Below are 13,945 nucleotides of genomic sequence, written 5' to 3' on the forward strand. Positions count from 1 at the left end.
GGTATCATATTGGCCCTTCTTCAGGCTGGCCTTCTGATGGGTGGGTGTGTTCCAAGCTCACTGAAGACTTTTCATTGGGTTTTTATTTTTATTTTTATTTTTATTTTTATTTTTATTTTTATTTTTATTTTTATTTTTATTTTTCATCACGATAAATGTTCTTTGGCTACACAGCTCTCTAATGGTAATTAGTACTAGCTCTGAGTTTCTTTTCTTTGGAATTGGTGATTTCTGGGGTTAGTGGCTGTGAGTTAATGGTCACTATCTGCCCCACCAGAATTCGTTTGACCCAGTCAGAGCTATTTCACACAGGGCTTTCCTTGTGGCCCATAAATTCTGCATTCTTTGTGTCCCTTCTCAGTGATCCGTTCTCCTCCCCCACCTTTGTTAACCTCTCCAGGCCTGAGATAACACCTGGACAATTGTCCCACCTTGATCTTAGCTACAGTCCAAGTGCCAGGTATCCACTGAGGAATATCGGAATATCAGGGGAGAAGGAGGGGGAGGGCAGGAGGGAAGGGGGAAGGGAGGATTCAGTGGTCAAAGTGGTGGCAGCTGCCAGTGTGTCCATAACTTGGGGTGAGCTTTGTTTGACCAGTGATGTGCATACGAGCAGTTGCTTCTTTACATACTTTGCCACAATGGGAATTTTTGTGAGCATGCATTTCCTAGCATGTGCCACCCAGATCTCGCCTCTGCCCGGCCTGGAGTCAGCACCTTCCTGTTACTCCCTTCCATGCTTATCTCATGGCAAAGTCCTTCTGTGGCTTTGATAGTGTTTGAGATGAGCAACCTTGCTCCTCAAGTCCTTGCACTGGTGACCCATACTGGGCAGAGACCTGGTGACCCGCGGCAGGGTGATCTACATTTGGCAGAGACCTGGTGACCCATTATGCTGCTTCTGCCTGGGTTAGAGTTGACTTTCTTTGCAGGGGCTGGTGTGGGGCTGTGTTTGGATTTGTGCTGAACACAACATAAAAAACACAGATTTTTTTCTTGGGTGAGGTATTGGGTGGGGTGAGATCTTGTTCCTGATGGCTTTCAGAATAACTCCCAATTGTTTTGGGGTATCCCCCAGTCCTGAGTGGATTATTGGGTATACACAGAAGTGAAAATATGGTTCCGACACTTGGAGTGGGGTCCCTTGGAGAGCCCGATTTGCGGAGGATTTTGCCGCTTTCCACGAATTTTGAGGATAATAAATATGTCTTGGGGGCTCCCCCTAGGAGGGGAGTTTGCGGGGGGGGCAGGTGGAGGCGCCCAGGCCGGGCCCCCCACGCTGTCCCGGCGGGGCCGAGTGCCGGCGGGAGCCCCGCGGGGCCCGGCCCTGCCCGGGCACGGCTGATGCCGCCCGCCCGCGCTTCCGACTGGTCCGGTTGGTGCTCCCAGCGCCGAGCCGCTTTGGGGACCCCCCCAGGGCACAACGCGACTGCTCTGGGGCTGGCAGCACGGCCCGGCGCTGGGGATGGGCGTGTCGGCGGAGCTGCGGCCGTACTGGTGGTACTGGCGATGCTGGGACTCCCTCTGGCTGCAGGCGGGAGGGAAGGAGTAACGGTGGAAAAGCGGGAGAAGCGTTGGAATAACGGGGAGTGAGATGGGTGAGACCCCCGTTCTGAGGTAAATTTGGGCTCTACTACCCCTAAACTGGTGATGGGGGGTAGCTGGAATTTGGAGGGTCGACTGGTAATGGTTGGAGCGGGGGAATAAGGGTAGGTGGGACAGTGGGAAGAGGTTTCTGTGGGGAGACCCGCCTGTGATCCGTCACTCGAGCCTCGGAGCTGTTATTTGGGGTTCGGGGAGAGGGAGGTGAATCCACACTGAAGGCTGCCCCAAGCTCCCGGTCCATCCCTGTGCAGGTAATGGGGAAGGCGGGGGTGGGAGAGTGATTGTTTACCCCATTCTGTAGTCAGCGCTGTCGTGGGATTAGGGTTGGGTTAGGGCGTCCGTGGTGCAGAGGGGGAGAAAGGGTAGCCAGGGAGAAGGAAGAGGAGGAGCAGGAGCAAGACCAGGAGGAGCAGGAAGTAAGAGGAGGGATGAAAAAGAGGAGCAGGAGAAAGCTCGGGAGTCCACCGCTCGCTGTACCGCCCCCGGGAGCACCATCTCCTTCCCCTAGAGATCGGGTTTTATTGGAGGTCTCCCGGCAGCTGCCGGCAGAGCCCCGGCGGTGGCGGGGGAATGCGGGATTCTGCATTGCCCGGTAGCGGCAGTGTAAGCAACGCCGTGTTTTGGGAGAGCCGAGGGGGAGAACCCCGAGAATGAAATGGGGACACGGAGGAGGCAGAACCCCCGGCAGTCTGGAGGGGAGAGAGGAGAACGGAGGGGTAAGGGAGGAGCTGGAACCCCTGGCAGCCTGAAGAGAGGGAGCCTGGAAATGGGTGTGTGGAAAAATCACCCTGTGAAGAGCCAGTGTTCACAAAGGAGACTGAGGAGCCCTGCAACCTTATTCGAACAAAGGGAGAGAGTCCACTAGGGCATACCCCCGTGGGGACTCTCCCGACTTTTTGGAGGATGCAACCTCCTTTTATCCTAAACTTTTGGCTGCATATTGCCCTATTTTTTCCCCATTGCCTGAGGTACAGCCTTCCCCAAACACCTACTGCATATTCCCTTAAAGTTCAGAAGTTCAAACTGTCTGGGTTCTGCAACAAACTCATATAGTCTGATGTTCATGAAGACCCCCACACACCTTCTTTCAGAAACTGATTGGTTCTTTCAGACCCAATATTTTGTGAAGACATTAAGACCAATTTTTCCTATCGGAGGACTCCTGGGACCCCAGATATGCCTACGCAGAGAGTTAGGGGAGAAAGGACCCTTGGGATGTCTCAAACATCTCTAAACAGCACTCAGGAAGGGGGGAAGCCCAGAACCCATAGGACACCCCAGCAGCCCAGAAAACGGGCATCTGCTGAACCCCAGAAAGGGGCAACTAGAAAGGGAAAACTCCTGGGATGGTTTTTGGTGCTGAGTCTTCATGTTTCTGAGGTTTTTAGATATACAAGATGACCAGTGACTTCTAGAGATGGACTTGGGTAGGAGGAACCCCCAGCCCAACATGCTCACACCTCGATTTTTTCACCCAAAACAGAATTTGTCATTCCCAAGCCTTGGCTGGATGGAGGAGAAGAGTGTGGGGAAGATAGTCCAGGATACCCAGGCAGAGGAGGAGGAAGTCACTGCACCTTTCCCCCTCTCTTCTGCTCCATCTTCCAGTCCAGCATCACCTCTGGCTGCAGGACAACCACACTGCCGATGTCATCCTGCCAGGGATGGATTTGAGGCGGATCTCCTTCCCCTTCCTTTTGGCATGGACGCAAATCTCCTCCCTTGCCTTCTTCCTTCTTCTGCCTCCTTGTCCTTTTCCTTCCCTCTTCCTTCTGCTTGTTCCTTCCTCCCCCAGGCTGTGGACCTGTGGACGGAGACCAGGGAGGACAAATCCTCCCATGGAAGAGGCTGTTTTGAGTAGCTCCAGGGCACATGAAGTCAATAGGGAAGAAAAGCCCTGGAGATCCTGCAGGAGGAGGCCCTGCAAACCCAGCCCATGGTACTCTAAGGAGGAATGACACACCCTGTTTTGGGAAGGCAGCCAAGCTCTGCCCTGGTGATTGACCAGCAGCTTCACAATGGGGAGATGCCCTACAAGTCCTTGGAAGAAGGTGGAAAGAGCTTCAGCAACAGCTCTGACCTCCTCATTCACCAGTGGGTGCACACAGGGAAATGGCCCTTTGAGTGTGAGGAATGTGGGAGGAGCTTCAGCCAGAGCTCCAATCTCATCCACTACCAGAAGGTCCTTGCTAGGGAGCAGCGTTCCGTGTGCTTGGAATGCAGGAAGATCTTCAGGTGAAGCGCCTGCCTCGTCCTCCACCAAAACACCCACACTGGGGAACAGCCATTCATGTGTAGGGAATGTGAAAGAAATTTAGTGACTGCTCCAACCTGATCTACCATCAGAACATCCACACCAGGAGGAGGCTCTAAGAATGTTCCAAGCGTTGGAGAAGCTTCTCCCGCAGCTCTACCTTGACCCAACACAAACAGTCCCACTGGTAAGGGAAGCTCTGCAAGTATCCTACCTGCAGGAAGAGCTTTTTCCACTGCTCCAACTTCTTCACCCGTTAGAGGACCCACATTGTATTTCTATGGTGACCATGTTAGGAAGAGACCTGGTGATTCACATTGGTCAAGGACATGGTGATCCAGCACTGGTAGAGACCAAGATTTCTGAGAAAATTTTGTGGGAACCCTTCCAAAGTAGGCTCTTTCACCCACTCAACCCCCTGAATACTCAATAAATGCTGACACATAAATTCTTTAATCTTAGCCTTCATTTTCTTGTGATCGATCCTTTAAAAACACCCAAAATTGGGTAAAAATAAAGAACCTCATCATAGATGTGTAAAACCCCACCATTTTTACAGGGACTGGGAGGGGGCAGAATTTGTAGTTTGGGGGATATTTAGGAGATTTTGGGGTTTTTGAGTGAATTTGGAGGAGTTTCTTCCATTGCTTTGCACGCCAAGAGATGAAGGGTTCTATCCATCACCTCAAAAGCACACAATGCCACTCTGGAAGTGTCTCCATCCCAGCCCAAAATGGCTCAACCCCACCTCCAAATGACTCAATATCACCCCAAAAATATGCAATCCCACAGCACTCTAAACTCTGGAGAGGAAGGAAGGAAGGAAGGAAGGAAGGAAGGAAGGAAGGAAGGAAGGAAGGAAGGAAGGAAGGAAGGAAGGAAGGAAGGAAGGAAGGAAGGAAGGAAGGAAGGAAGGAAGGAAGGAAGGAAGGAAGGAAGGAAGGAAGGAAGGAGGGAAGGAAGGGAGGAAGGGAGGAAGGAGGGAAGGAGGGAAGGAGGGAAGGAGGGAAGGAGGGAAGGAGGGAAGGAAGGAAGGAAGGAAGGAAGGAAGGAAGGAAGGAAGGAAGGAAGGAAGGAAGGAAGGAAGGAAGGAAGGAAGGAAGGAAGGAAGGAAGGAAGGAAGGAAGGAAGGAAGGAAGGAAGGAAGGAAGGAAGGAAGGGGTGGGATGTGAACCAGGAGGGGTGGGATGTGGACTGGGAAAGATGGATAGGGAGGGCTGAGATGGGGTTTGGGAAAGGTGGGATGTGATTAGGAGAGGTGGGATGGGGTCTGAAATGAGACAGCTGGATGATGAGGCCAGGGGGCTCCCCGTTCCTGAAGAGGTTGTGAGGTATCCCCCAGTTCTGCAGGGGTTTGGCTGATGACTCATCAGTGTCCAGGCAGACCCACAGCGCCCAACATTCCCCACGTGGACCCCAACTGCCACCCCCCTTACCTCCAGTGCCCTCCAGGAGTGGAATTTGGGGAGGGGGAAGATGGAGGGCACCCAGCCTGCTCCCACCCCGCTCTGTCCTGGAGGTGGCAGCCGCAGTGGGGGCCAAGTGTGGGCAGGAGAAGCCAAGAGCCCAGCCCTGCCCGAGCCCGACCTGCCCCAGCTCCATCCGTGCTCCTCCTGTGGGGTGCAATAGGTTTGGGAGGCACAGGAGACCAGGGTGGGTGCTGGTCCTGGGGGGAAGAGGAGAAGGGATGGAAGAGACTGAGAAGGAGGGATAGAGGAGGAGAATACTGGTTGGCTAAAGCACACCAAGGAAAAGGAAACAAAAATCCAAAATCAATCTATCCAAACTGAAATAAACCCAAAACTCTTTATGTGGTAGCTGAGGAGGCTCTGAGGGAGGGAAGGGTGGGGGAAAAAAAACAGAAAAAGGTAAGGAGAAAAAGGAATATGGGAGACTCAACTGGTTGAGTCACAAGAGTCAGAGTAGACCCCTGTGCAGAACTCAGCCTGGATTTGAGCAACAGTTTATGCTTAAAGGCCCATACCACTTAACTTAAACTTAACAGCACTTAACTGAAACTTAATCAGTAACTTCACACAGAATTTATTACACCATAACAGGAGCATATCCACATGCCTGACTGACTTAGAAATCTAAAGTACTTCCAACTCCAGGAGAGCAGCATTCCGAGGACATTTGCAATGGCATATTCACTGTCACACACTCATGGACAAGAGTCTGTACGAGGTCCCTGTGGGAAATTCCCCTGGAATCCAGTGGAATTCTCCCTTCGGATGCTTTTGCATCTTCCTACCAGGTGCAGGTCAGAGCCTCAAGGACTGGAGGGGCTCAGCTCAGGACCCATTATCATTCAGGGATGCCCCGAGTGCAGCAAATGGGAGAGTTCCTGGCACAGGGAATTTGCAGAGACCCCAGCACAGGGAGGTCACTGTTGCAGCTGCTGTGGCCCAGGAGAGTCCCAAGGGTCTGACTCAGGATTGCTGTTTATAGGGCCCAAGGGATGGGCTTTAGTCACAGGCAGCTTCCATCCTGGTCCCAGCTCAGGTTGGTGACTTTCTGGGAAAGGTTGAGAACAAAAAATATAATCCCATCTGGGATGTTATTCAGGGAAAAAAAGACAAATAAAAGAAAAAAAAATAAAAATAAAGTTTCCAAGGCCTTTGGAGCTGGTTGGACAGAACCAGTTCCTGGAACAGACAATGTTTGTGATAAACTCAAGAGTTGAGCCCGGGAGCTGCTTGTCAAGGCTGAAGCCTAAACAAGTATTTCTCAGGTCATGGTGTGATCTGACAGGAGCAGGGGCTGGGGAGAGATTTTCCCGACTGTGTCCACTGACATTTCAAGAGAGCCGAGATGCTCTGAACCCTCTTCCCACATTCCCCACACTTGTAAGGTTATTCCCCGTGTGCTGGTGGGTGATGAATGCGGAAGAAGAGAATTGCCAGAGCCCGGAGCTGGGTGAGAGGCAGACGAAAATCACCATAGGATGACGCAGAGCAGCTTCCCAATTGAGTACCCGAGCTGTTCCTGTCCAACAACTTCAGCCTGCAATGCTGTTCTGGAAGTGACGCTTGGCCTTTCCCGACAGCTGGAGCACCCCTCTGCGGGCAGGGACACAGGTCATGGCGTGCCCCCTGCCAGCACCCCGCTACAGAGACTTCCAGCACCCCAGAGCCGCTTGGAAGGTCAGGCGGCAATGCCTCATCCCCCTTTCCCACTCCCCTCTGCTCCACGGCCCCCGCAGCACCGGCTGCTGGGTGGCGGGGACCCGTGAGCCCCCAGTGAGCCGCAGGGAACGCCTCCAGGGGGTAAGGGAGATAGTAAGGCACCCTCTTTGGAAACCACTTTCTCGCTGTGCCACCTCCCTTCATCTTCCCTCTCCCCCTCCTTTCCTATCGTCCCCCCAAATTCCAGCCCCCCCAATCTCGGTTTGGGGCTGACCCACTCCTTCACTGCTCCGTTTCGGGGTCCCCCCCTCGTCTTCTCCCTTCTTCCCCATTCACACTGTGCCCAGTCCCGTCCCACGCGAGAGCCGCTCGCCCGCAGCCGAAGGGACGGAGCGGAAGTGGGGGAGCTGCCAGCAGAGGAAGAATAGAGGATGAGGAGGAGCAGGAGCCGGAAAAGGAGAAGTAGGAAGAGGACGAGGAAGGGGAGTCTTCATTTTTGTTCTTGCCTTGAGTTTATCTCTCCCACAGCTTCTACTGCACCAGGGCCGGGAGGTCTGCGGCACTACCCAGCTCAGCTTCTGTAGCTGTCTGATCTTCCACAGGGGAGAAGAAGAAAAAGAAGAAGAAAGAGGAAATTCGTGGGTCCACCGCGCCCTGTGTGGAGCCCTGTGTCCACCGCTCCCGGGCCGTGGAGCTTCTGCCCCGCCGCATCTCACAGGTGACAGGGGAGGGGGAACTTCTCCCAAATATCTTAGGCATCCCCGGGAGGTGGTTTTTTTTTCGGGGGGATCCCGGCCGTGCCTGTCGGCAGAGCCCAGGTTACGGCGGCGAGGATGCAGAGTCCCGGACTCCACGTGGAGATCGCCCGGCGGGGGTAGGGGACATCGGTTCTAGCTACCCCTAGCTGCTGACATCGGAGAGGGGCGATACCGGTTTGGAATACCCCCGGCAGACTGGAAAGGAGGAAGCACAGAGTTAACGGGGAGGGCAGGATCCCCTTGACGCTGAAACGGGGAACTGGGAGGGGGGGACATCCCCGGGATCCTGGAGTGGGGTGAGCCTGAAGAGGGGGAACCCTGGGACCCCCAGCAGCCGAAACAGAGACTCAGCAGAGAAGGGTCCCCTAGGACCTCTAAAACCTCCAGCAACACTAAGTTGAGAGACAGAAGCAACCCAGGAGACGGAAGACCTCCAGAACGCCAAAACAGAGAGACCAGAGAGGGGGGAATCTCGGAGGGCTCCTTTGCTGAATCTTAATATTTTGGAGGGGTTTTTTTTTCTGTATCATGGTGTTTTGGAGGTTTTCATGGACACAAGATGTCTGGTGAATTCTAGAAATGGGCTTGGGCAGGAGGATCGTCCAACTCAGCATGCTCACATGTTGTTTTCCCCCAAAACCAGGATTTGTGATTCCTAAGGCTTGGCTGATTGGAGGATGAGGCTGCAGTGAAGAGGGAGATGCCCTGGGACGCTGAGGCAGGTGAGGAGGAAGTCACTGCCCCTTTCCCCCTCTCTCATCCTCCATCTCCCAGCCCAGCATCGCCCCCAGCTGCAGGACAACTCCGCTGCCAACACTGTCCTTCCAGGAATGGATTGGGGCGATCTCCTTCCCCTTCCCTCTGGCATGGAGGCAAATTCCATCCTCTCCTTGTCCTTCCTCCCCCAGGCAACGAGCTGCAGACAGAGATCAAGGAGCAGAAATTGCCCTGGCAAAACGCTGTGGAAGAGGCCATTTTGAGTGGCTCCACAGTACAGGAATCCAATGGGGAGGAAAAGCCCCAGAGATTCCTCACAAGCAGGGGCTGCAAACAGAGCCCAGGGTGCTCCAAGGAGGAACGATCTCTCCTATGCTGGGAAGGCAGCTGGAGCTTCAGCTAGAGCTCAGAGCCGGTGAAGAAGCCTCACGTAGGGGAGAAGCCTTACAAGTGCTTGGAATGTGGGAAGAGCTTCAGCTGGAGCTTCCACATCCTCTGACACCAGATGAACCACACAGGGGAACCCCCATATGAGTGTTTGGAATGTGGAAAGAGCTTTAGCCGGAGCTCCTGTCTGATCCACCATCAGGTAATTCACGCAGGAGAATGGCCCTACAAGTGCAAGCAATGTGGGAGAGGCTTCAGTGACCACTCCAACCTCCTCACCCACCAGCGCCTGCACACCAGGGAATGGCCCTACCAGTGTGGGGAGTGTGGGAAGAGCTTCAGCATCAGCTCCAACCTAATCCAGCATCAGAAGAGAGCAGTGGAGAGCAGCCCTACAAGTGTCCCGAGCGAGCAAAGAGATTTCGGACCAGCTCCCATCTCCTCCTGCATCAGCACATTCACACGGATGAGAGGCCCTTCCACTGCCCCAGCTGTGGGAAGGGCTTCAAACACAACTCCCCCCTTGTCAGCCATGAGCATGTCCACACCAGGGAGAGGCCCTACGAGTGTCCTGAGTGTGGGAAGAGCTTCTCACAGAGCTCTGCCTCGACTTCACACCAACGTACCCATGGGTAGGGGAAGTCCTACAAGTGCCCTGACTTCAGGAAGAGTTTTGACTCATGCTCCAACTTCATCACCCACTAAAGGACCCATGTTGCATTATCCACAGTGGCCCATATTATGCAAAACATGGTGATCCACAGTCCTGGTGATCCATGTTGGGTGAAGACCTGGTGACCATGTTCCACATGATCCACATTGGAAAGATACCTGGCTGGTGGTCTTCACCTGCTCCTGGTTCCCTCGAGGAACCTGGATGAATGCAGGGGAAAGAACTTCTATCAGCCTGTGGACTGACATTGGAAATTGAAGTACTGAGGCCTGAAGGACATGCACTGTGCCAAAGTTATCTCTAGGTGAACCTTCCAACCAAACATTATATGATATTTGTATCTGCTAATTAGTGAAATATCAATGATCATTAGTGAAATATATGATGTGATACAAATACAGTAAATTCACGAATACAAACCGCACGGAATATAAGCCGCACTGCTGGTGTGTTGGCAACATTGTTGCCTTTGCTAATAGAAAAGCCGCACCCGGAATATTAGCCGCACTTTAGTTCGCAGCGAACTTTCACAAAGTCGTCATTTAGTAACACAATCGCATATTGCCGGGGTTTACTGGCTTACTGCCGACCTCGGAAACATTGTTTCCAAGTGAAAAAAGACACAGACGATAGCTGCGGCACCGTTCCCTGCAAGTTTTATTTACAAGCCGAAAAAGACAGGAACAATAGTGTGGTCATTTTGTGAGCATTCCCAACGGATCCGGGTTGCCTTTAAACAGCCGCTGAGCCGCGCGGGCGGGCAGCCAAGCACCGAGCGGAGCCACATCTCCGCGCCGGCACGGCCACCCGCTCAGCCCCGCGGGCGAGCGGCCGAGGTGCCCGAACTCAGCTCTTTCCCTGCCACACGCATCGGCGCAAATGCGCCTGTCCTGTGAGCTCAGTGAGCGCCGCCCTGCCACCCGCCCCCTCAGCCCCGCGGGCGAGCGGCCGAGGTCCCCGAACTCAGCTCTTTCCCTGCCACACGCATCGGCACAAATGCGCCTGTCCTGTGAGCTCAGTGAGTGCCGCCCTGCCACCCGCCCCCTCAGCCCCTCGGGCGAGTGGCTGAGGTCCCCGAACTCAGCTCTTTCCCTGCCACACACATCGGCGCAAATGCGCCTGTCCTGTGAGCTCAGCGAGCGCCGCCCCGCCCCCGCGCGCTCAGCCACCCCGCCCCCGCGCGCTCAGCCACCCCGCCCCCTCCTCCACGTGAGCCCAGCTATCCACGCAGCCGCACAAGGGCGGCCAACGGCGCAGCCGCAGAAAACTGAAAACACTTAAAAAAATACAGAAAAATATCACACTTTTATTAAACTTTTAAACAGTTTCATTTTTCATTCATCAGCCGCTTCATCAGCGGCTTCATCTTCCGTGAAACCGTCGAAGTCTTCGTCCTCCGTATCGGAAACCAGTAGCTGGGCAATGGTGGGATCCAGCGAACGTGAGGCGGTTTTGCCGGCACCTTCACCATCAGAGTTATCACCTTTGGTACTCCCGATGGCATTGCTGGTCAGTCCAGGAATGATGTCGGCTTTGGCGAACCCTCGGCTGATAGTTCGGGTAGTTACTTTACCCCAGGCATCCAGTATCCACTGGCACACTGTAGCGTAACTTGCCCTGCGCAACCTCCCGGTGTTGGTATAGGAGTGTTCGCCTTCCAACATCCACTCTTCCCACAGAGATCGCACTTTAGACTTGAAGGAACGAATAATACCTATGTCCAGCGGCTGCAGTTCTTTGGTCAAGCCACCCGGTATTACAGCAAGCTTCATCTTCTTTATTCTCGCGATTTTTGTCACGGTTTTCGTCGTATGGGCACGCATGGAATCCAAAATTAGCAGTCCCGGTAACTGATTAAAGAACCTATGCAATGTGCCACCGTAAACGTCCCTTAGCCAAATCTTCATTGCGTCCTCATCCATCCAGCCTTTTGAATTAGCATGAACCTTTATTCCCTTTGGAAATCTCTCTTTAGGGAGGGTTTTTCTTTTAAAAATGACCATGGGGTGTAATTTCTGCCCAGCTAGCGAAACGCCGAGGACGACCGTAAACGATGTCTTTTCATTCCCCGTGGTTCTTACCGGCACCGTCGCTGTTCCGGTGTGCTCCACGGTCCTCGTCAGTGGCATATCAAATGTGAGGGGTACCTCGTCCATGTTTATAATACAGTGCGGCTGTATACTATTTTCAGAGATCTTGTCTTTGCAGCAACTCCGGAACCTGGCTACCTTTTCTTTGTAGTCCGCCGGCAACCGCTGACACACCGTGGTCCGTGTACGGACAGAGAGCTTCTGTCGCCTCATAAAGCGGAAGCACCAAGACGCTCCTGCTTTAAATTCTTCTATATGCAATTGCTTTGCAATTGCTTTGGCTTGTATCCGAATGGCAACAGTAGATACACTTCGGCCAGCTGCCCTTCGCTCAGAAATCCACTGATAAAGTCTTTCTTCCAGCTCTGGCCATTGTGCTCTGCGGCGACGGAAACTTTTCTTTGTCTTCCTTGCGAGACGAAGTTCGTCTTCTTGCTGTCTCCACCTACGTACCATGCATTCATTAACGTGGAACGCTCTAGCTGCAGGTCTGTTCCCATGTTCTTTTGCATAGCTGATCGCTTTCAATTTAAACTCCGCGTCGTACGCTACTCTCTTCTCCGCAGCCATGCCGAGGGAAGAAGTCGCCGAGGGGAGAACGAGCCGAGAAGAGAACACGCTGAGGGCAGAGCACGCCGAAAAAGAACGAGGCGCGGGAACTCATCCTGCTAAATACCCCCCCGTCCCCCAGTAATACCGTCATCCACAGGCAGACAATAAGCTGTTCTCTGATTGGTTCATCGTCGGAACAACGGGAAACCATGGATTTCAGACTGTTTTGGCTCGGGACTGGACCAGCATGATACTAGGTAAGGGCAGATATCACATTTTTGTAAATAGATTAGCCGCACCGGAATATTGGCCGCATTTCTGGGTTTCCATCAAAATTTTAGTCTTCTCGCTGCGGCTTGTATTCGTGAAATTACTGTACTTTTATTCTTCCGTGTTTAGGGGATAGTCAAACCAGGTATCTGCTTTGTTTGAAGGTACATCATCAAAGCCAGCTCTCCCTTTCCCTCTCCTCTCCTCTCCTCTCCTCTCCTCTCCTCTCCTCTCCTCTCCTCTCCTCTCCTCTCCTCTCCTCTCCTCTCCTCTCCTCTCCTCTCCTCTCCTCTCCTCTCCAGACTAGGGAGGACAAATCTCTGCATCAGCATCTCATTAAAGAATTGATTCCACAGCACAAGAATCCATCGTGGAGGAAAAACCCCAGAGATATTCCATGAGGGAAGGCTCCAAATGCAGCTCCCCAAAGCTTCATCCAGAGCTCTGACCTGGTGGTCCTTGAGTGGTTTCACATTGGTGAGATGTGCTACAGGTGCTCAGAATGTGGGAAGAGCTTTAGATGTAGCTACCACCTGATCCGGCACCAGAAGATCCACACATGGGAATGGCCCTAGAAGTGCTTGGAATGTGGGAAGAGCTTCTGCCAGAGCTCCTGTCTGATCCACCCTCAGAAAATCCAACAGGAGAACGGCCCTTACAGGTGTGGGGAATATGTGAAGAGCTTAAGCGACCACTCTGACCTCATCAGGCACCAGCACCTGCACTCCAGGAAATGGCCCTACCAGCGTGGGGAGTGTGGGAAGAACTTCAGCCAGAGCTCCAACCTGCTTTGCCACCAGAGTATCCATACTGGGGGACGGCCCTAGGAATGTCCTGACTGTGGGACAAGCTTCACCCAGAGCTCAGCCTTGACCTTACATGAATGGATTCACTGGGAAGGGAACCCCTGTGAGTGCCCCGAGTGTGGGAAGAGCTTCATCTGCTGCTCCAACTCCATTACCTATTGGAGGATGAGCGTTGGATAATCCCCAGTGAGCCCCATAGGGCAGAGACCTGGTGACCCATGTTCCTGGTGATCTGTGTTGGCAGTGTATTGGGTTTGTGTGCTCAGGTTTCGGAACCGGGGGTGCTCCAGGGGTGTCTTCTGTGAGCAGCTTCCAGAAGCTTCTCCCATGTCCAGCTTCTGTTCCACCTTGTCCCTGAAGGTAAGCATAACCCAGGTTCTGGTTCATGGATCCACTGGGACAGGGGAGTTTAGAGTGAAACAACAGTGACTGGTCTGTGTTTATAAGTATATCTCTGTTGGGTTTATTTTAGAATCATTTGGTTGCTGTGTAAAGGGGATTTGGAGCCTTTTTGGTTACCATCTCCAGTAATATTAAAAGCGTTAAAGTAACACTAGAGAAATTGTATTAGGGAAAAGAAAGAAAGTATAAGAATAGAAAGATAAGCAGTCACCAGCCCTGGATCTGGCAACAAAAGTTTTGGTTTTGATTGCTACAATGTCCCTGCCCTTGCTCTAAAATGGTGGTCCCAGGCTGGATCCTTTG

General features: G+C 53.0%; 1 long non-coding RNA gene and 1 pseudogene across 1 annotated transcript; one reads left to right on the plus strand and one right to left on the minus strand.

The window, feature by feature from the left end:
- Positions 1 to 5,886: 5,886 nt before the first annotated feature.
- LOC117007154 lies at positions 5,887 to 7,590 on the minus strand. Its single transcript, XR_004420095.2, has 2 exons — positions 7,262 to 7,590; positions 5,887 to 6,376 (listed from the first exon to the last, which is right to left on the minus strand). It is a non-coding gene; the product is annotated as an uncharacterized LOC117007154 (long non-coding RNA).
- Positions 7,591 to 8,868: 1,278 nt separating this feature from the next.
- On the plus strand, positions 8,869 to 9,918 carry LOC117007081 (annotated as a pseudogene).
- Positions 9,919 to 13,945: the final 4,027 nt, after the last annotated feature.

The sequence above is a fragment of the Catharus ustulatus genome, chromosome 25 (genome assembly GCF_009819885.2).
Source record: "Catharus ustulatus isolate bCatUst1 chromosome 25, bCatUst1.pri.v2, whole genome shotgun sequence".
Lineage (NCBI taxonomy): Eukaryota > Metazoa > Chordata > Aves > Passeriformes > Turdidae > Catharus > Catharus ustulatus.